General features: G+C 48.9%; 2 long non-coding RNA genes across 2 annotated transcripts; both read left to right on the forward strand.

The window, feature by feature from the left end:
• The first annotated feature begins 3,240 nt into the window (after positions 1–3,240).
• On the forward strand, positions 3,241–7,167 carry LOC142484927 (uncharacterized). The gene is made up of 3 exons (XR_012798305.1): positions 3,241–3,482; positions 4,902–5,126; positions 7,062–7,167. It is a non-coding gene; the product is annotated as an uncharacterized LOC142484927 (long non-coding RNA).
• A 1,988-nt stretch (positions 7,168–9,155) lies between these two features.
• LOC142484926 (uncharacterized) lies at positions 9,156–13,169 on the forward strand. The gene is made up of 3 exons (XR_012798304.1): positions 9,156–9,488; positions 10,908–11,132; positions 13,068–13,169. It is a non-coding gene; the product is annotated as an uncharacterized LOC142484926 (long non-coding RNA).
• Positions 13,170–24,981: the final 11,812 nt, after the last annotated feature.

Genomic DNA, 24,981 nt, shown 5'->3' on the forward strand with positions numbered 1-24,981 from the left:
TGTAGGTGTAGTGTAGGCAGAGAGGGTTTCTCTATGTGGGACTTGTAGGTGTAGTGTAGGCAGAGAGAGCTTCTCTATCAGGAACTTGTAGGTGTAGTGTAGGCAGAGAGGGCTTCTCTATCAGGAACTTGTAGGTGTAGTGTAGGCAGAGAGGGCTTCTCTATCAGGAACGTGTAGGTGTAGTGTAGGCAGAGAGTGCTTCTCTACCAGGAACTTGTAGGTGTAGTGTAGGCAGAGAGGGCTTCTCTATCAGGAACGTGTAGGTGTAGTGTAGGCAGAGAGTGCTTCTCTATCAGGAACTTGTAGGTGTAGTGTAGGCAGAGAGTGCTTCTCTATCAGGAACTTGTAGGTGTAGTGTAGGCAGAGAGTGCTTCTCTATCAGGAACGTGTAGGTGTAGTGTAGGCAGAGAGTGCTTCTCTATCAGGAACTTGTAGGTGTAGTGTAGGCAGAGAGGGCTTCTCTATCAGGAACTTGTAGGTGTAGTGTAGGCAGAGAGGGCTTCTCTATCAGGAACGTGTAGGTGTAGTGTAGGCAGAGAGGGCTTCTCTATCAGGAACGTGTACTGTAGGTGTAGTGTAGGCAGAGAGGGCTTCTCTATCAGGAACTTGTAGGTGTAGTGTAGGCAGAGAGTGCTTCTCTATCAGGAACTTGTAGGTGTAGTGTAGGCAGAGGGGGCTTCTCTATCAGGAACGTGTAGGTGTAGTGTAGGCAGAGAGGCTTCTCTATCAGGTACTTGTAGGTGTAGTGTAGGCAGAGAGGGCTTCTCTATCAGGAACTTGTAGGTGTAGTGTAGGCAGAGAGGGCTTCTCTATCAGGAACGTGTAGGTGTAGTGTAGGCAGAGAGGGCTTCTCTATCAGGAACGTGTAGGTGTAGTGTAGGCAGAGAGGGCTTCTCTATCAGGAACGTGTAGGTGTAGTGTAGGCAGAGAGGGCTTCTCTATCAGGAACATGTAGGTGTAGTGTAGGCAGAGAGGGCTTCTCTATGTGGGACTTGTAGGTGTAGTGTAGGCAGAGAGGGCTTCTCTATGTGGGACTTGTAGGTGTAGTGTAGGCAGAGAGGGCTTCTCTATAAGGAACTTGTAGGTGTAGTGTAGGCAGAGAGGGCTTCTCTATCAGGAACTTGTAGGTGTAGTGTAGGCAGAGAGTGCTTCTCTATCAGGAACTTGTAGGTGTAGTGTAAGCAGAGCGGGCTTCTATATCAGGTACTTGTAGGTGTAGTGTAGGCAGAGAGGGCTTCTCTATGTGGGACTTGTAGGTGTAGTGTAAGCAGAGAGGGCTTCTCTATCAGGAACGTGTAGGTGTAGTGTAAGCAGAGAGGGCTTCTCTATCAGGAACTTGTAGGTGTAGTGTAGGCAGAGAGTGCTTCTCTATCAGGAACTTGTAGGTGTAGTGTAGGCAGAGAGGGCTTCTCTATCAGGAACTTGTAGGTGTAGTGTAGGCAGAGAGTGCTTCTCTATCAGGAACTTGTAGGTGTAGTGTAAGCAGAGCGGGCTTCTATATCAGGTACTTGTAGGTGTAGTGTAGGCAGAGAGGGCTTCTCTATGTGGGACTTGTTGGTGTAGTGTAAGCAGAGAGGGCTTCTCTATCAGGAACGTGTAGGTGTAGTGTAAGCAGAGAGGGCTTCTCTATCAGGAACTTGTAGGTGTAGTGTAGGCAGAGAGTGCTTCTCTATCAGGAACGTGTAGGTGTAGTGTAGGCAGAGAGGGCTTCTCTATCAGGAACTTGTAGGTGTAGTGTAGGCAGAGAGCGCTTCTCTATCAGGAACGTGTAGGTGTAGTGTAGGCAGAGAGTGCTTCTCTATCAGGAACGTGTAGGTGTAGTGTAAGCAGAGAGTGCTTCTCTATCAGGAACGTGTAGGTGTAGTGTAGGCAGAGAGTGCTTCTCTATCAGGAACGTGTAGGTGTAGTGTAGGCAGAGAGGGCTTCTCTATCAGGAACTTGTAGGTGTAGTGTAGGCAGAGAGCGCTTCTCTATCAGGAACGTGTAGGTGTAGTGTAGGCAGAGAGTGCTTCTCTACCAGGAACGTGTAGGTGTAGTGTAGGCAGAGAGCGCTTCTCTATCAGGAATGTGTAGGTGTAGTGTAAGCAGAGAGGGCTTCTCTATCAGGAACTTGTAGGTGTAGTGTAGGCAGAGAGGGCTACTCTATCAGGTACTTGTTGGTGTAGTGTAGGCAGAGAGTGCTTCTCTATCAGGAATGTGTAGGTGTAGTGTAAGCAGAGAGGGCTTCTCTATCAGGAACTTGTAGGTGTAGTGTAGGCAGAGAGGGCTTCTCTATCAGGAACTTGTAGGTGTAGTGTAGGCAGAGAGCGCTTTTCTATCAGGAACGTGTAGGTGTAGTGTAGGCAGAGAGTGCTTCTCTACCAGGAACGTGTAGGTGTAGTGTAGGCAGAGAGCGCTTCTCTATCAGGAATGTGTAGGTGTAGTGTAAGCAGAGAGGGCTTCTCTATCAGGAACTTGTAGGTGTAGTGTAGGCAGAGAGCGCTTCTCTATCAGGAACGTGTAGGTGTAGTGTAGGCAGAGAGTGCTTCTCTATCAGGAACGTGTAGGTGTAGTGTAAGCAGAGGGGGCTTCTCTATCAGGAACTTGTAGGTGTAGTGTAGGCAGAGAGTGCTTCTCTATCAGGAACGTGTAGGTGTAGTGTAGGCAGAGAGTGCTTCTCTATCAGGAACGTGTAGGTGTAGTGTAGGCAGAGAGGGCTTCTCTATCAGGAACTTGTAGGTGTAGTGTAGGCAGAGAGCGCTTCTCTATCAGGAACGTGTAGGTGTAGTGTAGGCAGAGAGTGCTTCTCTACCAGGAACGTGTAGGTGTAGTGTAGGCAGAGAGCGCTTCTCTATCAGGAATGTGTAGGTGTAGTGTAAGCAGAGAGGGCTTCTCTATCAGGAACTTGTAGGTGTAGTGTAGGCAGAGAGGGCTACTCTATCAGGTACTTGTTGGTGTAGTGTAGGCAGAGAGTGCTTCTCTATCAGGAATGTGTAGGTGTAGTGTAAGCAGAGAGGGCTTCTCTATCAGGAACTTGTAGGTGTAGTGTAGGCAGAGAGGGCTTCTCTATCAGGAACTTGTAGGTGTAGTGTAGGCAGAGAGCGCTTCTCTATCAGGAACGTGTAGGTGTAGTGTAGGCAGAGAGTGCTTCTCTACCAGGAACGTGTAGGTGTAGTGTAGGCAGAGAGCGCTTCTCTATCAGGAATGTGTAGGTGTAGTGTAAGCAGAGAGGGCTTCTCTATCAGGAACTTGTAGGTGTAGTGTAGGCAGAGAGGGCTACTCTATCAGGTACTTGTAGGTGTAGTGTAGGCAGAGAGGGCTTCTCTATCAGGAACGTGTAGGTGTAGTGTAGGCAGAGAGGGCTTCTCTATCAGGAACATGTAGGTGTAGTGTAGGCAGAGAGGGCTTCTCTATCAGGAACGTGTAGGTGTAGTGTAGGCAGAGAGGGCTTCTCTATCAGGAACGTGTAGGTGTAGTGTAGGCAGAGAGGGCTTCTCTATCAGGTACTTGTAGGTGTAGTGTAGGCTGAGAGTGCTTCTCTATCAGGAACGTGTAGGTGTAGTGTAGGCAGAGAGGGCTTCTCTATCAGGAACTTGTAGGTGTAGTGTAGGCAGAGAGGGCTTCTCTATCAGGAACGTGTAGGTGTAGTGTAGGCAGAGAGGGCTTCTCTATCAGGAACGTGTAGGTGTAGTGTAGGCAGAGAGGGCTTCTCTATCAGGAACGTGTAGGTGTAGTGTAGGCAGAGAGGGCTTCTCTATCAGGAACGTGTAGGTGTAGTGTAGGCAGAGAGAGCTTCTCTATCAGGAACGTGTAGGTGTAGTGTAGGCAGAGAGGGCTTCTCTATCAGGAATGTGTAGGTGTAGTGTAGGCAGAGAGGGCTTCTCTATCAGGAACTTGTAGGTGTAGTGTAGGCAGAGAGGGCTTCTCTATCAGGAACTTGTAGGTGTAGTGTAGGCAGAGAGCGCTTTTCTATCAGGAACGTGTAGGTGTAGTGTAGGCAGAGAGTGCTTCTCTACCAGGAACGTGTAGGTGTAGTGTAGGCAGAGAGCGCTTCTCTATCAGGAATGTGTAGGTGTAGTGTAAGCAGAGAGGGCTTCTCTATCAGGAACTTGTAGGTGTAGTGTAGGCAGAGAGCGCTTCTCTATCAGGAACGTGTAGGTGTAGTGTAGGCAGAGAGTGCTTCTCTATCAGGAACGTGTAGGTGTAGTGTAAGCAGAGGGGGCTTCTCTATCAGGAACTTGTAGGTGTAGTGTAGGCAGAGAGTGCTTCTCTATCAGGAACGTGTAGGTGTAGTGTAGGCAGAGAGTGCTTCTCTATCAGGAACGTGTAGGTGTAGTGTAGGCAGAGAGGGCTTCTCTATCAGGAACTTGTAGGTGTAGTGTAGGCAGAGAGCGCTTCTCTATCAGGAACGTGTAGGTGTAGTGTAGGCAGAGAGTGCTTCTCTACCAGGAACGTGTAGGTGTAGTGTAGGCAGAGAGCGCTTCTCTATCAGGAATGTGTAGGTGTAGTGTAAGCAGAGAGGGCTTCTCTATCAGGAACTTGTAGGTGTAGTGTAGGCAGAGAGGGCTACTCTATCAGGTACTTGTTGGTGTAGTGTAGGCAGAGAGTGCTTCTCTATCAGGAATGTGTAGGTGTAGTGTAAGCAGAGAGGGCTTCTCTATCAGGAACTTGTAGGTGTAGTGTAGGCAGAGAGGGCTTCTCTATCAGGAACTTGTAGGTGTAGTGTAGGCAGAGAGCGCTTCTCTATCAGGAACGTGTAGGTGTAGTGTAGGCAGAGAGTGCTTCTCTACCAGGAACGTGTAGGTGTAGTGTAGGCAGAGAGCGCTTCTCTATCAGGAATGTGTAGGTGTAGTGTAAGCAGAGAGGGCTTCTCTATCAGGAACTTGTAGGTGTAGTGTAGGCAGAGAGGGCTACTCTATCAGGTACTTGTAGGTGTAGTGTAGGCAGAGAGGGCTTCTCTATCAGGAACGTGTAGGTGTAGTGTAGGCAGAGAGGGCTTCTCTATCAGGAACATGTAGGTGTAGTGTAGGCAGAGAGGGCTTCTCTATCAGGAACGTGTAGGTGTAGTGTAGGCAGAGAGGGCTTCTCTATCAGGAACGTGTAGGTGTAGTGTAGGCAGAGAGGGCTTCTCTATCAGGTACTTGTAGGTGTAGTGTAGGCTGAGAGTGCTTCTCTATCAGGAACGTGTAGGTGTAGTGTAGGCAGAGAGGGCTTCTCTATCAGGAACTTGTAGGTGTAGTGTAGGCAGAGAGGGCTTCTCTATCAGGAACGTGTAGGTGTAGTGTAGGCAGAGAGGGCTTCTCTATCAGGAACGTGTAGGTGTAGTGTAGGCAGAGAGGGCTTCTCTATCAGGAACGTGTAGGTGTAGTGTAGGCAGAGAGGGCTTCTCTATCAGGAACGTGTAGGTGTAGTGTAGGCAGAGAGAGCTTCTCTATCAGGAACGTGTAGGTGTAGTGTAGGCAGAGAGGGCTTCTCTATCAGGAATGTGTAGGTGTAGTGTAGGCAGAGAGGGCTTCTCTATCAGGAATGTGTAGGTGTAGTGTAAGCAGAGAGGGCTTCTCTATCAGGAACGTGTAGGTGTAGTGTAGGCAGAGAGGGCTTCTCTATCAGGAACTTGTAGGTGTAGTGTAGGCAGAGAGGGCTTCTCTATCAGGTACTTGTAGGTGTAGTGTAGGCAGAGAGGGCTTCTCTATCAGGAACTTGTAGGTGTAGTGTAGGCAGAGAGGGCTTCTCTATCAGTAACTTGTAGGTGTAGTGTAGGCAGAGAGGGCTTCTCTATCAGGAACTTGTAGGTGTAGTGTAGGCAGAGAGGGCTTCTCTATCAGGAACGTGTAGGTGTAGTGTAGGCAGAGAGGGCTTCTCTATCAGGAACGTGTAGGTGTAGTGTAGGCAGAGAGGGCTTCTCTATCAGGAACTTGTAGGTGTAGTGTAGGCAGAGAGTGCTTCTCTATCAGGAACTTGTAGGTGTAGTGTAGGCAGAGAGTGCTTCTCTATCAGGAACGTGTAGGTGTAGTGTAGGCAGAGAGTGCTTCTCTATCAGGAACTTGTAGGTGTAGTGTAGGCAGAGAGGGCTTCTCTATCAGGAACGTGTAGGTGTAGTGTAGGCAGAGAGGGCTTCTCTATCAGGAACTTGTAGGTGTAGTGTAGGCAGAGTGCTTCTCTATCAGGAACTTGTAGTTGTAGTGTAGGCAGAGAGGGCTTCTCTATCAGGAACGTGTAGGTGTAGTGTAGGCAGAGAGGCTTCTCTATCAGGTACTTGTAGGTGTAGTGTAGGCAGAGAGGGCTTCTCTATCAGGAACTTGTAGGTGTAGTGTAGGCAGAGAGGGCTTCTCTATCAGGAACGTGTAGGTGTAGTGTAGGCAGAGAGGGCTTCTCTATCAGGAACGTGTAGGTGTAGTGTAGGCAGAGAGGGCTTCTCTATCAGGAACGTGTAGGTGTAGTGTAGGCAGAGAGGGCTTCTCTATCAGGAACTTGTAGGTGTAGTGTAGGCAGAGAGGCTTCTCTATCAGGTACTTGTAGGTGTAGTGTAGGCAGAGAGGGCTTCTCTATCAGGAACGTGTAGGTGTAGTGTAGGCAGAGAGGCTTCTCTATCAGGAACTTGTAGGTGTAGTGTAGGCAGAGAGAGCTTCTCTATCAGGAACTTGTACTGTAGGTGTAGTGTAGGCAGAGAGGGCTTCTCTATCAGGAACTTGTAGGTGTAGTGTAGGCAGAGAGGGCTTCTCTATCAGGAACTTGTAGGTGTAGTGTAGGCAGAGAGGGCTTCTCTATCAGGAACTTGTAGGTGTAGTGTAGGCAGAGAGGGCTTCTCTATCAGGAACGTGTAGGTGTAGTGTAGGCAGAGAGTGCTTCTCTATCAGGAACTTGTAGGTGTAGTGTAGGCAGAGAGCGCTTCTCTATCAGGAACTTGTAGGTGTAGTGTAGGCAGAGAGCGCTTCTCTATCAGGAACATGTAGGTGTAGTGTAGGCAGAGAGAGCTTCTCTATCAGGAACGTGTAGGTGTAGTGTAGGCAGAGAGGGCTTCTCTATCAGGAACGTGTAGGTGTAGTGTAGGCAGGGAGGGCTTCTCTATCAGGAACTTGTAGGTGTAGTGTATGCAGAGAGGGCTTCTCTATCAGGAACTTGTAGGTGTAGTGTAGGCAGAGAGGGCTTCTCTATCAGGAACTTGTAGGTGTAGTGTAGGCAGAGTGCTTCTCTATCAGGAACGTGTAGGTGTAGTGTAGGCAGAGAGGGCTTCTCTATCAGGAACTTGTAGGTGTAGTGTAGGCAGAGAGGGCTTCTCTATCAGGAACTTGTAGGTGTAGTGTAGGCAGAGAGGGCTTCTCTATCAGGAACTTGTAGGTGTAGTGTAGGCAGAGAGGGCTTCTCTATCAGGAACTTGTAGGTGTAGTGTAGGCAGAGAGCGCTTCTCTATCAGGAATGTGTAGGTGTAGTGTAAGCAGAGAGGGCTTCTCTATCAGGAACGTGTAGGTGTAGTGTAGGCAGAGAGGGCTTCTCTATCAGGAACTTGTAGGTGTAGTGTAGGCAGAGAGGGCTTCTCTATCAGGAACGTGTAGGTGTAGTGTAAGCAGAGAGGCTTCTCTATCAGGAACTTGTAGGTGTAGTGTAGGCAGAGAGGGCTTCTCTATCAGGAATGTGTAGGTGTAGTGTAGGCAGAGAGGGCTTCTCTATCAGGAACGTGTAGGTGTAGTGTAGGCAGAGAGGGCTTCTCTATCAGGAATGTGTAGGTGTAGTGTAGGCAGAAAGGGCTTCTCTATCAGGAATGTGTAGGTGTAGTGTAAGCAGAGAGGGCTTCTCTATCAGGAACGTGTAGGTGTAGTGTAGGCAGAGAGGGCTTCTCTATCAGGAACTTGTAGGTGTAGTGTAGGCAGAGAGTGCTTCTCTAACAGGAACTTGTAGGTGTAGTGTAGGCAGAGAGGGCTTCTCTATCAGGAACTTGTAGGTGTAGTGTAGGCAGAGAGGGCTTCTCTATCAGGAACTTGTAGGTGTAGTGTAGGCTGAGAGTGCTTCTCTATCAGGTACTTGTAGGTGTAGTGTAGGCAGAGAGGGCTTCTCTATCAGGAATGTGTAGGTGTAGTTTAGGCAGAGAGTGCTTCTCTATCAGGAACTTGTAGGTGTAGTGTAGGCAGAGAGGGCTTCTCTATCAGGAACTTGTAGGTGTAGTGTAGGCAGAGAGTGCTTCTCTATCAGGAACTTGTAGGTGTAGTGTAGGCAGAGAGGGCTTCTCTATCAGGAACTTGTAGGTGTAGTGTAGGCAGAGAGGGCTTCTCTATCAGGAACTTGTAGGCAGAGAGGGCTTCTCTATGTGGGACTTGTAGGTGTAGTGTAAGCAGAGGGGGCTTCTCTATCAGGAACGTGTAGGTGTAGTGTAAGCAGAGAGGGCTTCTCTATCAGGAACTTGTAGGTGTAGTGTAAGCAGAGAGGGCTTCTCTATCAGGAACTTGTAGGTGTAGTGTAGGCAGAGAGGGCTTCTCTATCAGGAACTTGTAGGTGTAGTGTAGGCAGAGAGGGCTTCTCTATCAGGAACGTGTAGGTGTAGTGTAGGCAGAGAGGGCTTCTCTATCAGGAACTTGTAGGTGTAGTGTAGGCAGAGAGTGCTTCTCTATCAGGAACTTGTAGGTGTAGTGTAGGCAGAGAGGGCTACTCTATCAGGAACGTGTAGGTGTAGTGTAGGCAGAGAGTGCTTCTCTATGTGGGACTTGTAGGTGTAGTGTAGGCAGAGAGAGCTTCTCTATCAGGAACGTGTAGGTGTAGTGTAGGCAGAGAGGGTTTCTCTATGTGGGACTTGTAGGTGTAGTGTAGGCAGAGAGAGCTTCTCTATCAGGAACTTGTAGGTGTAGTGTAGGCAGAGAGGGCTTCTCTATCAGGAACTTGTAGGTGTAGTGTAGGCAGAGAGGGCTACTCTATCAGGAACGTGTAGGTGTAGTGTAGGCAGAGAGTGCTTCTCTATCAGGAACTTGTAGGTGTAGTGTAGGCAGAGAGGGCTTCTCTATCAGGAACGTGTAGGTGTAGTGTAGGCAGAGAGTGCTTCTCTATGTGGGACTTGTAGGTGTAGTGTAGGCAGAGAGAGCTTCTCTATCAGGAACGTGTAGGTGTAGTGTAGGCAGAGAGGGTTTCTCTATGTGGGACTTGTAGGTGTAGTGTAGGCAGAGAGGGCTTCTCTATCAGGAATGTGTAGGTGTAGTGTAGGCAGAGAGGGCTTCTCTATCAGGAACGTGTAGGTGTAGTGTAGGCAGAGAGGGCTTCTCTATCAGGAATGTGTAGGTGTAGTGTAGGCAGAAAGGGCTTCTCTATCAGGTACTTGTAGGTGTAGTGTAGGCAGAGAGGGCTTCTCTATCAGGAACGTGTAGGTGTAGTGTAGGCAGAGAGGGCTTCTCTATCAGGAACATGTAGGTGTAGTGTAGGCAGAGAGGGCTTCTCTATCAGGAACGTGTAGGTGTAGTGTAGGCAGAGAGGGCTTCTCTATCAGGAACGTGTAGGTGTAGTGTAGGCAGAGAGGGCTTCTCTATCAGGTACTTGTAGGTGTAGTGTAGGCTGAGAGTGCTTCTCTATCAGGAACGTGTAGGTGTAGTGTAGGCAGAGAGGGCTTCTCTATCAGGAACTTGTAGGTGTAGTGTAGGCAGAGAGGGCTTCTCTATCAGGAACGTGTAGGTGTAGTGTAGGCAGAGAGGGCTTCTCTATCAGGAACGTGTAGGTGTAGTGTAGGCAGAGAGGGCTTCTCTATCAGGAACGTGTAGGTGTAGTGTAGGCAGAGAGGGCTTCTCTATCAGGAACGTGTAGGTGTAGTGTAGGCAGAGAGAGCTTCTCTATCAGGAACGTGTAGGTGTAGTGTAGGCAGAGAGGGCTTCTCTATCAGGAATGTGTAGGTGTAGTGTAGGCAGAGAGGGCTTCTCTATCAGGAACTTGTAGGTGTAGTGTAGGCAGAGAGGGCTTCTCTATCAGGAACTTGTAGGTGTAGTGTAGGCAGAGAGCGCTTTTCTATCAGGAACGTGTAGGTGTAGTGTAGGCAGAGAGTGCTTCTCTACCAGGAACGTGTAGGTGTAGTGTAGGCAGAGAGCGCTTCTCTATCAGGAATGTGTAGGTGTAGTGTAAGCAGAGAGGGCTTCTCTATCAGGAACTTGTAGGTGTAGTGTAGGCAGAGAGCGCTTCTCTATCAGGAACGTGTAGGTGTAGTGTAGGCAGAGAGTGCTTCTCTATCAGGAACGTGTAGGTGTAGTGTAAGCAGAGGGGGCTTCTCTATCAGGAACTTGTAGGTGTAGTGTAGGCAGAGAGTGCTTCTCTATCAGGAACGTGTAGGTGTAGTGTAGGCAGAGAGTGCTTCTCTATCAGGAACGTGTAGGTGTAGTGTAGGCAGAGAGGGCTTCTCTATCAGGAACTTGTAGGTGTAGTGTAGGCAGAGAGCGCTTCTCTATCAGGAACGTGTAGGTGTAGTGTAGGCAGAGAGTGCTTCTCTACCAGGAACGTGTAGGTGTAGTGTAGGCAGAGAGCGCTTCTCTATCAGGAATGTGTAGGTGTAGTGTAAGCAGAGAGGGCTTCTCTATCAGGAACTTGTAGGTGTAGTGTAGGCAGAGAGGGCTACTCTATCAGGTACTTGTTGGTGTAGTGTAGGCAGAGAGTGCTTCTCTATCAGGAATGTGTAGGTGTAGTGTAAGCAGAGAGGGCTTCTCTATCAGGAACTTGTAGGTGTAGTGTAGGCAGAGAGGGCTTCTCTATCAGGAACTTGTAGGTGTAGTGTAGGCAGAGAGCGCTTCTCTATCAGGAACGTGTAGGTGTAGTGTAGGCAGAGAGTGCTTCTCTACCAGGAACGTGTAGGTGTAGTGTAGGCAGAGAGCGCTTCTCTATCAGGAATGTGTAGGTGTAGTGTAAGCAGAGAGGGCTTCTCTATCAGGAACTTGTAGGTGTAGTGTAGGCAGAGAGGGCTACTCTATCAGGTACTTGTAGGTGTAGTGTAGGCAGAGAGGGCTTCTCTATCAGGAACGTGTAGGTGTAGTGTAGGCAGAGAGGGCTTCTCTATCAGGAACATGTAGGTGTAGTGTAGGCAGAGAGGGCTTCTCTATCAGGAACGTGTAGGTGTAGTGTAGGCAGAGAGGGCTTCTCTATCAGGAACGTGTAGGTGTAGTGTAGGCAGAGAGGGCTTCTCTATCAGGTACTTGTAGGTGTAGTGTAGGCTGAGAGTGCTTCTCTATCAGGAACGTGTAGGTGTAGTGTAGGCAGAGAGGGCTTCTCTATCAGGAACTTGTAGGTGTAGTGTAGGCAGAGAGGGCTTCTCTATCAGGAACGTGTAGGTGTAGTGTAGGCAGAGAGGGCTTCTCTATCAGGAACGTGTAGGTGTAGTGTAGGCAGAGAGGGCTTCTCTATCAGGAACGTGTAGGTGTAGTGTAGGCAGAGAGGGCTTCTCTATCAGGAACGTGTAGGTGTAGTGTAGGCAGAGAGAGCTTCTCTATCAGGAACGTGTAGGTGTAGTGTAGGCAGAGAGGGCTTCTCTATCAGGAATGTGTAGGTGTAGTGTAGGCAGAGAGGGCTTCTCTATCAGGAATGTGTAGGTGTAGTGTAAGCAGAGAGGGCTTCTCTATCAGGAACGTGTAGGTGTAGTGTAGGCAGAGAGGGCTTCTCTATCAGGAACTTGTAGGTGTAGTGTAGGCAGAGAGGGCTTCTCTATCAGGTACTTGTAGGTGTAGTGTAGGCAGAGAGGGCTTCTCTATCAGGAACTTGTAGGTGTAGTGTAGGCAGAGAGGGCTTCTCTATCAGTAACTTGTAGGTGTAGTGTAGGCAGAGAGGGCTTCTCTATCAGGAACTTGTAGGTGTAGTGTAGGCAGAGAGGGCTTCTCTATCAGGAACGTGTAGGTGTAGTGTAGGCAGAGAGGGCTTCTCTATCAGGAACGTGTAGGTGTAGTGTAGGCAGAGAGGGCTTCTCTATCAGGAACTTGTAGGTGTAGTGTAGGCAGAGAGTGCTTCTCTATCAGGAACTTGTAGGTGTAGTGTAGGCAGAGAGTGCTTCTCTATCAGGAACGTGTAGGTGTAGTGTAGGCAGAGAGTGCTTCTCTATCAGGAACTTGTAGGTGTAGTGTAGGCAGAGAGGGCTTCTCTATCAGGAACGTGTAGGTGTAGTGTAGGCAGAGAGGGCTTCTCTATCAGGAACTTGTAGGTGTAGTGTAGGCAGAGTGCTTCTCTATCAGGAACTTGTAGTTGTAGTGTAGGCAGAGAGGGCTTCTCTATCAGGAACGTGTAGGTGTAGTGTAGGCAGAGAGGCTTCTCTATCAGGTACTTGTAGGTGTAGTGTAGGCAGAGAGGGCTTCTCTATCAGGAACTTGTAGGTGTAGTGTAGGCAGAGAGGGCTTCTCTATCAGGAACGTGTAGGTGTAGTGTAGGCAGAGAGGGCTTCTCTATCAGGAACGTGTAGGTGTAGTGTAGGCAGAGAGGGCTTCTCTATCAGGAACGTGTAGGTGTAGTGTAGGCAGAGAGGGCTTCTCTATCAGGAACTTGTAGGTGTAGTGTAGGCAGAGAGGCTTCTCTATCAGGTACTTGTAGGTGTAGTGTAGGCAGAGAGGGCTTCTCTATCAGGAACGTGTAGGTGTAGTGTAGGCAGAGAGGCTTCTCTATCAGGAACTTGTAGGTGTAGTGTAGGCAGAGAGAGCTTCTCTATCAGGAACTTGTACTGTAGGTGTAGTGTAGGCAGAGAGGGCTTCTCTATCAGGAACTTGTAGGTGTAGTGTAGGCAGAGAGGGCTTCTCTATCAGGAACTTGTAGGTGTAGTGTAGGCAGAGAGGGCTTCTCTATCAGGAACTTGTAGGTGTAGTGTAGGCAGAGAGGGCTTCTCTATCAGGAACGTGTAGGTGTAGTGTAGGCAGAGAGTGCTTCTCTATCAGGAACTTGTAGGTGTAGTGTAGGCAGAGAGCGCTTCTCTATCAGGAACTTGTAGGTGTAGTGTAGGCAGAGAGCGCTTCTCTATCAGGAACATGTAGGTGTAGTGTAGGCAGAGAGAGCTTCTCTATCAGGAACGTGTAGGTGTAGTGTAGGCAGAGAGGGCTTCTCTATCAGGAACGTGTAGGTGTAGTGTAGGCAGGGAGGGCTTCTCTATCAGGAACTTGTAGGTGTAGTGTATGCAGAGAGGGCTTCTCTATCAGGAACTTGTAGGTGTAGTGTAGGCAGAGAGGGCTTCTCTATCAGGAACTTGTAGGTGTAGTGTAGGCAGAGTGCTTCTCTATCAGGAACGTGTAGGTGTAGTGTAGGCAGAGAGGGCTTCTCTATCAGGAACTTGTAGGTGTAGTGTAGGCAGAGAGGGCTTCTCTATCAGGAACTTGTAGGTGTAGTGTAGGCAGAGAGGGCTTCTCTATCAGGAACTTGTAGGTGTAGTGTAGGCAGAGAGGGCTTCTCTATCAGGAACTTGTAGGTGTAGTGTAGGCAGAGAGCGCTTCTCTATCAGGAATGTGTAGGTGTAGTGTAAGCAGAGAGGGCTTCTCTATCAGGAACGTGTAGGTGTAGTGTAGGCAGAGAGGGCTTCTCTATCAGGAACTTGTAGGTGTAGTGTAGGCAGAGAGGGCTTCTCTATCAGGAACGTGTAGGTGTAGTGTAAGCAGAGAGGCTTCTCTATCAGGAACTTGTAGGTGTAGTGTAGGCAGAGAGGGCTTCTCTATCAGGAATGTGTAGGTGTAGTGTAGGCAGAGAGGGCTTCTCTATCAGGAACGTGTAGGTGTAGTGTAGGCAGAGAGGGCTTCTCTATCAGGAATGTGTAGGTGTAGTGTAGGCAGAAAGGGCTTCTCTATCAGGAATGTGTAGGTGTAGTGTAAGCAGAGAGGGCTTCTCTATCAGGAACGTGTAGGTGTAGTGTAGGCAGAGAGGGCTTCTCTATCAGGAACTTGTAGGTGTAGTGTAGGCAGAGAGTGCTTCTCTAACAGGAACTTGTAGGTGTAGTGTAGGCAGAGAGGGCTTCTCTATCAGGAACTTGTAGGTGTAGTGTAGGCAGAGAGGGCTTCTCTATCAGGAACTTGTAGGTGTAGTGTAGGCTGAGAGTGCTTCTCTATCAGGTACTTGTAGGTGTAGTGTAGGCAGAGAGGGCTTCTCTATCAGGAATGTGTAGGTGTAGTTTAGGCAGAGAGTGCTTCTCTATCAGGAACTTGTAGGTGTAGTGTAGGCAGAGAGGGCTTCTCTATCAGGAACTTGTAGGTGTAGTGTAGGCAGAGAGTGCTTCTCTATCAGGAACTTGTAGGTGTAGTGTAGGCAGAGAGGGCTTCTCTATCAGGAACTTGTAGGTGTAGTGTAGGCAGAGAGGGCTTCTCTATCAGGAACTTGTAGGCAGAGAGGGCTTCTCTATGTGGGACTTGTAGGTGTAGTGTAAGCAGAGGGGGCTTCTCTATCAGGAACGTGTAGGTGTAGTGTAAGCAGAGAGGGCTTCTCTATCAGGAACTTGTAGGTGTAGTGTAAGCAGAGAGGGCTTCTCTATCAGGAACTTGTAGGTGTAGTGTAGGCAGAGAGGGCTTCTCTATCAGGAACTTGTAGGTGTAGTGTAGGCAGAGAGGGCTTCTCTATCAGGAACGTGTAGGTGTAGTGTAGGCAGAGAGGGCTTCTCTATCAGGAACTTGTAGGTGTAGTGTAGGCAGAGAGTGCTTCTCTATCAGGAACTTGTAGGTGTAGTGTAGGCAGAGAGGGCTACTCTATCAGGAACGTGTAGGTGTAGTGTAGGCAGAGAGTGCTTCTCTATGTGGGACTTGTAGGTGTAGTGTAGGCAGAGAGAGCTTCTCTATCAGGAACGTGTAGGTGTAGTGTAGGCAGAGAGGGTTTCTCTATGTGGGACTTGTAGGTGTAGTGTAGGCAGAGAGAGCTTCTCTATCAGGAACTTGTAGGTGTAGTGTAGGCAGAGAGGGCTTCTCTATCAGGAACTTGTAGGTGTAGTGTAGGCAGAGAGGGCTACTCTATCAGGAACGTGTAGGTGTAGTGTAGGCAGAGAGTGCTTCTCTATCAGGAACTTGTAGGTGTAGTGTAGGCAGAGAGGGCTTCTCTATCAGGAACGTGTAGGTGTAGTGTAGGCAGAGAGTGCTTCTCTATGTGGGACTTGTAGGTGTAGTGTAGGCAGAGAGAGCTTCTCTATCAGGAACGTGTAGGTGTAGTGTAGGCAGAGAGGGTTTCTCTATGTGGGACTTGTAGGTGTAGTGTAGGCAGAGAGGGCTTCTCTATCAGGAATGTGTAGGTGTAGTGTAGGCAGAGAGGGCTTCTCTATCAGGAACGTGTAGGTGTAGTGTAGGCAGAGAGGGCTTCTCTATCAGGAATGTGTAGGTGTAGTGTAGGCAGAAAGGGCTTCTCTATCAGGAATGTGTAGGTGTAGTGTAAGCAGAGAGGGCTTCTCTATCAGGAACGTGTAGGTGTAGTGTAGGCAGAGAGGGCTTCTCTATCAGGAACTTGTAGGTGTAGTGTAGGCAGAGAGTGCTTCTCTAACAGGAACTTGTAGGTGTAGTGTAGGCAGAGAGGGCTTCTCTATCAGGAACTTGTAGGTGTAGTGTAGGCAGAGAGGGCTTCTCTATCAGGAACTTGTAGGTGTAGTGTAGGCAGAGAGTGCTTCTCTATCAGGAACTTGTAGGTGTAGTGTAGGCAGAGAGTGCTTCTCTATCAGGAACGTGTAGGTGTAGTGTAGGCAGAGAGTGCTTCTCTATCAGGAACTTGTAGGTGTAGTGTAGGCAGAGAGGGCTTCTCTATCAGGAACGTGTAGGTGTAGTGTAGGCAGAGAGGGCTTCTCTATCAGGAACTTGTAGGTGTAGTGTAGGCAGAGTGCTTCTCTATCAGGAACTTGTAGTTGTAGTGTAGGCAGAGAGGGCTTCTCTATCAGGAACGTGTAGGTGTAGTGTAGGCAGAGAGGCTTCTCTATCAGGTACTTGTAGGTGTAGTGTAGGCAGAGAGGGCTTCTCTATCAGGAACTTGTAGGTGTAGTGTAGGCAGAGAGGGCTTCTCTATCAGGAACGTGTAGGTGTAGTGTAGGCAGAGAGGGCTTCTCTATCAGGAACGTGTAGGTGTAGTGTAGGCAGAGAGGGCTTCTCTATCAGGAACGTGTAGGTGTAGTGTAGGCAGAGAGGGCTTCTCTATCAGGAACTTGTAGGTGTAGTGTAGGCAGAGAGGCTTCTCTATCAGGTACTTGTAGGTGTAGTGTAGGCAGAGAGGGCTTCTCTATCAGGAACGTGTAGGTGTAGTGTAGGCAGAGAGGCTTCTCTATCAGGAACTTGTAGGTGTAGTGTAGGCAGAGAGAGCTTCTCTATCAGGAACTTGTACTGTAGGTGTAGTGTAGGCAGAGAGGGCTTCTCTATCAGGAACTTGTAGGTGTAGTGTAGGCAGAGAGGGCTTCTCTATCAGGAACTTGTAGGTGTAGTGTAGGCAGAGAGGGCTTCTCTATCAGGAACTTGTAGGTGTAGTGTAGGCAGAGAGGGCTTCTCTATCAGGAACGTGTAGGTGTAGTGTAGGCAGAGAGTGCTTCTCTATCAGGAACTTGTAGGTGTAGTGTAGGCAGAGAGCGCTTCTCTATCAGGAACTTGTAGGTGTAGTGTAGGCAGAGAGCGCTTCTCTATCAGGAACATGTAGGTGTAGTGTAGGCAGAGAGAGCTTCTCTATCAGGAACGTGTAGGTGTAGTGTAGGCAGAGAGGGCTTCTCTATCAGGAACGTGTAGGTGTAGTGTAGGCAGGGAGGGCTTCTCTATCAGGAACTTGTAGGTGTAGTGTATGCAGAGAGGGCTTCTCTATCAGGAACTTGTAGGTGTAGTGTAGGCAGAGAGGGCTTCTCTATCAGGAACTTGTAGGTGTAGTGTAGGCAGAGTGCTTCTCTATCAGGAACGTGTAGGTGTAGTGTAGGCAGAGAGGGCTTCTCTATCAGGAACTTGTAGGTGTAGTGTAGGCAGAGAGGCTTCTCTATCAGGTACTTGTAGGTGTAGTGTAGGCAGAGAGGGCTTCTCTATCAGGAACGTGTAGGTGTAGTGTAGGCAGAGAGGCTTCTCTATCAGGAACTTGTAGGTGTAGTGTAGGCAGAGAGAGCTTCTCTATCAGGAACTTGTACTGTAGGTGTAGTGTAGGCAGAGAGGGCTTCTCTATCAGGAACTTGTAGGTGTAGTGTAGGCAGAGAGGGCTTCTCTATCAGGAACTTGTAGGTGTAGTGTAGGCAGAGAGGGCTTCTCTATCAGGAACTTGTAGGTGTAGTGTAGGCAGAGAGGGCTTCTCTATCAGGAACGTGTAGGTGTAGTGTAGGCAGAGAGTGCTTCTCTATCAGGAACTTGTAGGTGTAGTGTAGGCAGAGAGCGCTTCTCTATCAGGAACTTGTAGGTGTAGTGTAGGCAGAGAGCGCTTCTCTATCAGGAACATGTAGGTGTAGTGTAGGCAGAGAGAGCTTCTCTATCAGGAACGTGTAGGTGTAGTGTAGGCAGAGAGGGCTTCTCTATCAGGAACGTGTAGGTGTAGTGTAGGCAGGGAGGGCTTCTCTATCAGGAACTTGTAGGTGTAGTGTATGCAGAGAGGGCTTCTCTATCAGGAACTTGTAGGTGTAGTGTAGGCAGAGAGGGCTTCTCTATCAGGAACTTGTAGGTGTAGTGTAGGCAGAGTGCTTCTCTATCAGGAACGTGTAGGTGTAGTGTAGGCAGAGAGGGCTTCTCTATCAGGAACTTGTAGGTGTAGTGTAGGCAGAGAGGGCTTCTCTATCAGGAACTTGTAGGTGTAGTGTAGGCAGAGAGGGCTTCTCTATCAGGAACTTGTAGGTGTAGTGTAGGCAGAGAGGGCTTCTCTATCAGGAACTTGTAGGTGTAGTGTAGGCAGAGAGCGCTTCTCTATCAGGAATGTGTAGGTGTAGTGTAAGCAGAGAGGGCTTCTCTATCAGGAACGTGTAGGTGTAGTGTAGGCAGAGAGGGCTTCTCTATCAGGAACTTGTAGGTGTAGTGTAGGCAGAGAGGGCTTCTCTATCAGGAACGTGTAGGTGTAGTGTAAGCAGAGAGGCTTCTCTATCAGGAACTTGTAGGTGTAGTGTAGGCAGAGAGGGCTTCTCTATCAGGAATGTGTAGGTGTAGTGTAGGCAGAGAGGGCTTCTCTATCAGGAACGTGTAGGTGTAGTGTAGGCAGAGAGGGCTTCTCTATCAGGAATGTGTAGGTGTAGTGTAGGCAGAAAGGGCTTCTCTATCAGGAATGTGTAGGTGTAGTGTAAGCAGAGAGGGCTTCTCTATCAGGAACGTGTAGGTGTAGTGTAGGCAGAGAGGGCTTCTCTATCAGGAACTTGTAGGTGTAGTGTAGGCAGAGAGTGCTTCTCTAACAGGAACTTGTAGGTGTAGTGTAGGCAGAGAGGGCTTCTCTATCAGGAACTTGTAGGTGTAGTGTAGGCAGAGAGGGCTTCTCTATCAGGAACTTGTAGGTGTAGTGTAGGCTGAGAGTGCTTCTCTATCAGGTACTTGTAGGTGTAGTGTAGGCAGAGAGGGCTTCTCTATCAGGAATGTGTAGGTGTAGTTTAGGCAGAGAGTGCTTCTCTATCAGGAACTTGTAGGTGTAGTGTAGGCAGAGAGGGCTTCTCTATCAGGAACTTGTAGGTGTAGTGTAGGCAGAGAGTGCTTCTCTATCAGGAACTTGTAGGTGTAGTGTAGGCAGAGAGGGCTTCTCTATCAGGAACTTGTAGGTGTAGTGTAGGCAGAGAGGGCTTCTCTATCAGGAACTTGTAGGCAGAGAGGGCTTCTCTATGTGGGACTTGTAGGTGTAGTGTAAGCAGAGGGGGCTTCTCTATCAGGAACGTGTAGGTGTAGTGTAAGCAGAGAGGGCTTCTCTATCAGGAACTTGTAGGTGTAGTGTAAGCAGAGAGGGCTTCTCTATCAGGAACTTGTAGGTGTAGTGTAGGCAGAGAGGGCTTCTCTATCAGGAACTTGTAGGTGTAGTGTAGGCAGAGAGGGCTTCTCTATCAGGAACGTGTAGGTGTAGTGTAGGCAGAGAGGGCTTCTCTATCAGGAACTTGTAGGTGTAGTGTAGGCAGAGAGTGCTTCTCTATCAGGAACTTGTAGGTGTAGTGTAGGCAGAGAGGGCTACTCTATCAGGAACGTGTAGGTGTAGTGTAGGCAGAGAGTGCTTCTCTATGTGGGACTTGTAGGTGTAGTGTAGGCAGAGAGAGCTTCTCTATCAGGAACGTGTAGGTGTAGTGTAGGCAGAGAGGGTTTCTCTATGTGGGACTTGTAGGTGTAGTGTAGGCAGAGAGAGCTTCTCTATCAGGAACTTGTAGGTGTAGTGTAGGCAGAGAGGGCTTCTCTATCAGGAACTTGTAGGTGTAGTGTAGGCAGAGAGGGCTACTCTATCAGGAACGTGTAGGTGTAGTGTAGGCAGAGAGTGCTTCTCTATCAGGAACTTGTAGGTGTAGTGTAGGCAGAGAGGGCTTCTCTATCAGGAACGTGTAGGTGTAGTGTAGGCAGAGAGTGCTTCTCTATGTGGGACTTGTAGGTGTAGTGTAGGCAGAGAGAGCTTCTCTATCAGGAACGTGTAGGTGTAGTGTAGGCAGAGAGGGTTTCTCTATGTGGGACTTGTAGGTGTAGTGTAGGCAGAGAGGGCTTCTCTATCAGGAATGTGTAGGTGTAGTGTAGGCAGAGAGGGCTTCTCTATCAGGAACGTGTAGGTGTAGTGTAGGCAGAGAGGGCTTCTCTATCAGGAATGTGTAGGTGTAGTGTAGGCAGAAAGGGCTTCTCTATCAGGAATGTGTAGGTGTAGTGTAAGCAGAGAGGGCTTCTCTATCAGGAACGTGTAGGTGTAGTGTAGGCAGAGAGGGCTTCTCTATCAGGAACTTGTAGGTGTAGTGTAGGCAGAGAGTGCTTCTCTAACAGGAACTTGTAGGTGTAGTGTAGGCAGAGAGGGCTTCTCTATCAGGAACTTGTAGGTGTAGTGTAGGCAGAGAGGGCTTCTCTATCAGGAACTTGTAGGTGTAGTGTAGGCTGAGAGTGCTTCTCTATCAGGTACTTGTAGGTGTAGTGTAGGCAGAGAGGGCTTCTCTATCAGGAATGTGTAGGTGTAGTTTAGGCAGAGAGTGCTTCTCTATCAGGAACTTGTAGGTGTAGTGTAGGCAGAGAGGGCTTCTCTATCAGGAACTTGTAGGTGTAGTGTAGGCAGAGAGTGCTTCTCTATCAGGAACTTGTAGGTGTAGTGTAGGCAGAGAGGGCTTCTCTATCAGGAACTTGTAGGTGTAGTGTAGGCAGAGAGGGCTTCTCTATCAGGAACTTGTAGGCAGAGAGGGCTTCTCTATGTGGGACTTGTAGGTGTAGTGTAAGCAGAGAGGGCTTCTCTATCAGGAACGTGTAGGTGTAGTGTAAGCAGAGAGGGCTTCTCTATCAGGAACTTGTAGGTGTAGTGTAAGCAGAGAGGGCTTCTCTATCAGGAACTTGTAGGTGTAGTGTAGGCAGAGAGGGCTTCTCTATCAGGAACTTGTAGGTGTAGTGTAGGCAGAGAGGGCTTCTCTATCAGGAACGTGTAGGTGTAGTGTAGGCAGAGAGTGCTTCTCTATCAGGAACTTGTAGGTGTAGTGTAGGCAGAGAGCGCTTCTCTATCAGGAACTTGTAGGTGTAGTGTAGGCAGAGAGCGCTTCTCTATCAGGAACATGTAGGTGTAGTGTAGGCAGAGAGAGCTTCTCTATCAGGAACGTGTAGGTGTAGTGTAGGCAGAGAGGGCTTCTCTATCAGGAACTTGTAGGTGTAGTGTAGGCAGAGAGGGCTTCTCTATCAGGAACGTGTAGGTGTAGTGTAGGCAGAGAGGCTTCTCTATCAGGTACTTGTAGGTGTAGTGTAGGCAGAGAGGGCTTCTCTATGTGGGACTTGTAGGTGTAGTGTAAGCAGAGAGGGCTTCTCTATCAGGAACGTGTAGGTGTAGTGTAAGCAGAGAGGGCTTCTCTATCAGGAACTTGTAGGTGTAGTGTAGGCAGAGAGTGCTTCTCTATCAGGAACTTGTAGGTGTAGTGTAGGCAGAGAGGGCTTCTCTATCAGGAACTTGTAGGTGTAGTGTAGGCAGAGAGTGCTTCTCTATCAGGAACTTGTAGGTGTAGTGTAAGCAGAGCGGGCTTCTATATCAGGTACTTGTAGGTGTAGTGTAGGCAGAGAGGGCTTCTCTATGTGGGACTTGTAGGTGTAGTGTAAGCAGAGAGGGCTTCTCTATCAGGAACGTGTAGGTGTAGTGTAAGCAGAGAGGGCTTCTCTATCAGGAACTTGTAGGTGTAGTGTAGGCAGAGAGTGCTTCTCTATCAGGAACTTGTAGGTGTAGTGTAGGCAGAGAGGGCTTCTCTATCAGGAACTTGTAGGTGTAGTGTAGGCAGAGAGCGCTTCTCTATCAGGAACGTGTAGGTGTAGTGTAGGCAGAGAGTGCTTCTCTATCAGGAACTTGTAGGTGTAGTGTAAGCAGAGAGGGCTTCTCTATCAGGAACTTGTAGGTGTAGTGTAGGCAGAGAGTGCTTCTCTATCAGGAACGTGTAGGTGTAGTGTAGGCAGAGAGGGCTTCTCTATCAGGAACTTGTAGGTGTAGTGTAGGCAGAGAGCGCTTCTCTATCAGGAACGTGTAGGTGTAGTGTAGGCAGAGAGTGCTTCTCTACCAGGAACGTGTAGGTGTAGTGTAGGCAGAGAGCGCTTCTCTATCAGGAATGTGTAGGTGTAGTGTAAGCAGAGAGGGCTTCTCTATCAGGAACTTGTAGGTGTAGTGTAGGCAGAGAGGGCTACTCTATCAGGTACTTGTTGGTGTAGTGTAGGCAGAGAGTGCTTCTCTATCAGGAATGTGTAGGTGTAGTGTAAGCAGAGAGGGCTTCTCTATCAGGAACTTGTAGGTGTAGTGTAGGCAGAGAGGGCTTCTCTATCAGGAACTTGTAGGTGTAGTGTAGGCAGAGAGCGCTTCTCTATCAGGAACGTGTAGGTGTAGTGTAGGCAGAGAGTGCTTCTCTACCAGGAACGTGTAGGTGTAGTGTAGGCAGAGAGCGCTTCTCTATCAGGAATGTGTAGGTGTAGTGTAAGCAGAGAGGGCTTCTCTATCAGGAACTTGTAGGTGTAGTGTAGGCAGAGAGCGCTTCTCTATCAGGAACGTGTAGGTGTAGTGTAGGCAGAGAGTGCTTCTCTATCAGGAACGTGTAGGTGTAGTGTAAGCAGAGGGGGCTTCTCTATCAGGAACTTGTAGGTGTAGTGTAGGCAGAGAGTGCTTCTCTATCAGGAACGTGTAGGTGTAGTGTAGGCAGAGAGTGCTTCTCTATCAGGAACGTGTAGGTGTAGTGTAGGCAGAGAGGGCTTCTCTATCAGGAACTTGTAGGTGTAGTGTAGGCAGAGAGCGCTTCTCTATCAGGAACGTGTAGGTGTAGTGTAGGCAGAGAGTGCTTCTCTACCAGGAACGTGTAGGTGTAGTGTAGGCAGAGAGCGCTTCTCTATCAGGAATGTGTAGGTGTAGTGTAAGCAGAGAGGGCTTCTCTATCAGGAACTTGTAGGTGTAGTGTAGGCAGAGAGGGCTACTCTATCAGGTACTTGTTGGTGTAGTGTAGGCAGAGAGTGCTTCTCTATCAGGAATGTGTAGGTGTAGTGTAAGCAGAGAGGGCTTCTCTATCAGGAACTTGTAGGTGTAGTGTAGGCAGAGAGGGCTTCTCTATCAGGAACTTGTAGGTGTAGTGTAGGCAGAGAGCGCTTCTCTATCAGGAACGTGTAGGTGTAGTGTAGGCAGAGATTGCTTCTCTACCAGGAACGTGTAGGTGTAGTGTAGGCAGAGAGCGCTTCTCTATCAGGAATGTGTAGGTGTAGTGTAAGCAGAGAGGGCTTCTCTATCAGGAACTTGTAGGTGTAGTGTAGGCAGAGAGGGCTACTCTATCAGGTACTTGTAGGTGTAGTGTAGGCAGAGAGGGCTTCTCTATCAGGAACGTGTAGGTGTAGTGTAGGCAGAGAGGGCTTCTCTATCAGGAACATGTAGGTGTAGTGTAGGCAGAGAGGGCTTCTCTATCAGGAACGTGTAGGTGTAGTGTAGGCAGAGATGGCTTCTCTATCAGGAACGTGTAGGTGTAGTGTAGGCAGAGAGGGCTTCTCTATCAGGAACTTGTAGGTGTAGTGTAGGCTGAGAGTGCTTCTCTATCAGGAACGTGTAGGTGTAGTGTAGGCAGAGAGGGCTTCTCTATCAGGAACTTGTAGGTGTAGTGTAGGCAGAGAGGGCTTCTCTATCAGGAACGTGTAGGTGTAGTGTAGGCAGAGAGGGCTTCTCTATCAGGAACGTGTAGGTGTAGTGTAGGCAGAGAGGGCTTCTCTATCAGGAACGTGTAGGTGTAGTGTAGGCAGAGAGGGCTTCTCTATCAGGAACGTGTAGGTGTAGTGTAGGCAGAGAGAGCTTCTCTATCAGGAACGTGTAGGTGTAGTGTAGGCAGAGAGGGCTTCTCTATCAGGAATGTGTAGGTGTAGTGTAGGCAGAGAGGGCTTCTCTATCAGGAATGTGTAGGTGTAGTGTAAGCAGAGAGGGCTTCTCTATCAGGAACGTGTAGGTGTAGTGTAGGCAGAGAGGGCTTCTCTATCAGGAACTTGTAGGTGTAGTGTAGGCAGAGAGGGCTTCTCTATCAGGTACTTGTAGGTGTAGTGTAGGCAGAGAGGGCTTCTCTATCAGGAACTTGTAGGTGTAGTGTAGGCAGAGAGGGCTTCTCTATCAGGAACTTGTAGGTGTAGTGTAGGCAGAGAGGGCTTCTCTATCAGGAACTTGTAGGTGTAGTGTAGGCAGAGAGGGCTTCTCTATCAGGAACGTGTAGGTGTAGTGTAGGCAGAGAGGGCTTCTCTATCAGGAACGTGTAGGTGTAGTGTAGGCAGAGAGGGCTTCTCTATCAGGAACTTGTAGGTGTAGTGTAGGCAGAGAGTGCTTCTCTATCAGGAACTTGTAGGTGTAGTGTAGGCAGAGAGTGCTTCTCTATCAGGAACGTGTAGGTGTAGTGTAGGCAGAGAGTGCTTCTCTATCAGGAACTTGTAGGTGTAGTGTAGGCAGAGAGGGCTTCTCTATCAGGAACGTGTAGGTGTAGTGTAGGCAGAGAGGGCTTCTCTATCAGGAACTTGTAGGTGTAGTGTAGGCAGAGTGCTTCTCTATCAGGAACTTGTAGTTGTAGTGTAGGCAGAGAGGGCTTCTCTATCAGGAACGTGTAGGTGTAGTGTAGGCAGAGAGGCTTCTCTATCAGGTACTTGTAGGTGTAGTGTAGGCAGAGAGGGCTTCTCTATCAGGAACTTGTAGGTGTAGTGTAGGCAGAGAGGGCTTCTCTATCAGGAACGTGTAGGTGTAGTGTAGGCAGAGAGGGCTTCTCTATCAGGAACGTGTAGGTGTAGTGTAGGCAGAGAGGGCTTCTCTATCAGGAACTTGTAGGTGTAGTGTAGGCAGAGAGGGCTTCTCTATCAGGAACTTGTAGGTGTAGTGTAGGCAGAGAGTGCTTCTCTATCAGGAACTTGTAGGTGTAGTGTAGGCAGAGAGGGCTTCTCTATCAGGAACGTGTAGGTGTAGTGTAAGCAGAGAGTGCTTCTCTATCAGGAACTTGTAGGTGTAGTGTAGGCAGAGAGGGCTTCTCTATCAGGAACGTGTAGGTGTAGTGTAGGCAGAGAGGGCTTCTCTATCAGGAACGTGTAGGTGTAGTGTAGGCAGAGAGGGCTTCTCTATCAGGAACGTGTAGGTGTAGTGTAGGCAGAGAGTGCTTCTCTATCAGGAACTTGTAGGTGTAGTGTAGGCAGAGAGGGCTTCTCTATCAGGAACTTGTAGGTGTAGTGTAGGCAGAGAGGGCTTCTCTATCAGGAACTTGTAGGTGTAGTGTAGGCAGAGAGGCTTCTCTATCAGGTACTTGTAGGTGTAGTGTAGGCAGAGAGGGCTTCTCTATCAGGAACGTGTAGGTGTAGTGTAGGCAGAGAGGCTTCTCTATCAGGAACTTGTAGGTGTAGTGTAGGCAGAGAGAGCTTCTCTATCAGGAACTTGTACTGTAGGTGTAGTGTAGGCAGAGAGGGCTTCTCTATCAGGAACTTGTAGGTGTAGTGTAGGCAGAGAGGGCTTCTCTATCAGGAACTTGTA

The sequence above is a fragment of the Ascaphus truei genome, unplaced genomic scaffold (assembly GCF_040206685.1).
Source record: "Ascaphus truei isolate aAscTru1 unplaced genomic scaffold, aAscTru1.hap1 HAP1_SCAFFOLD_470, whole genome shotgun sequence".
NCBI lineage: Eukaryota > Metazoa > Chordata > Amphibia > Anura > Ascaphidae > Ascaphus > Ascaphus truei.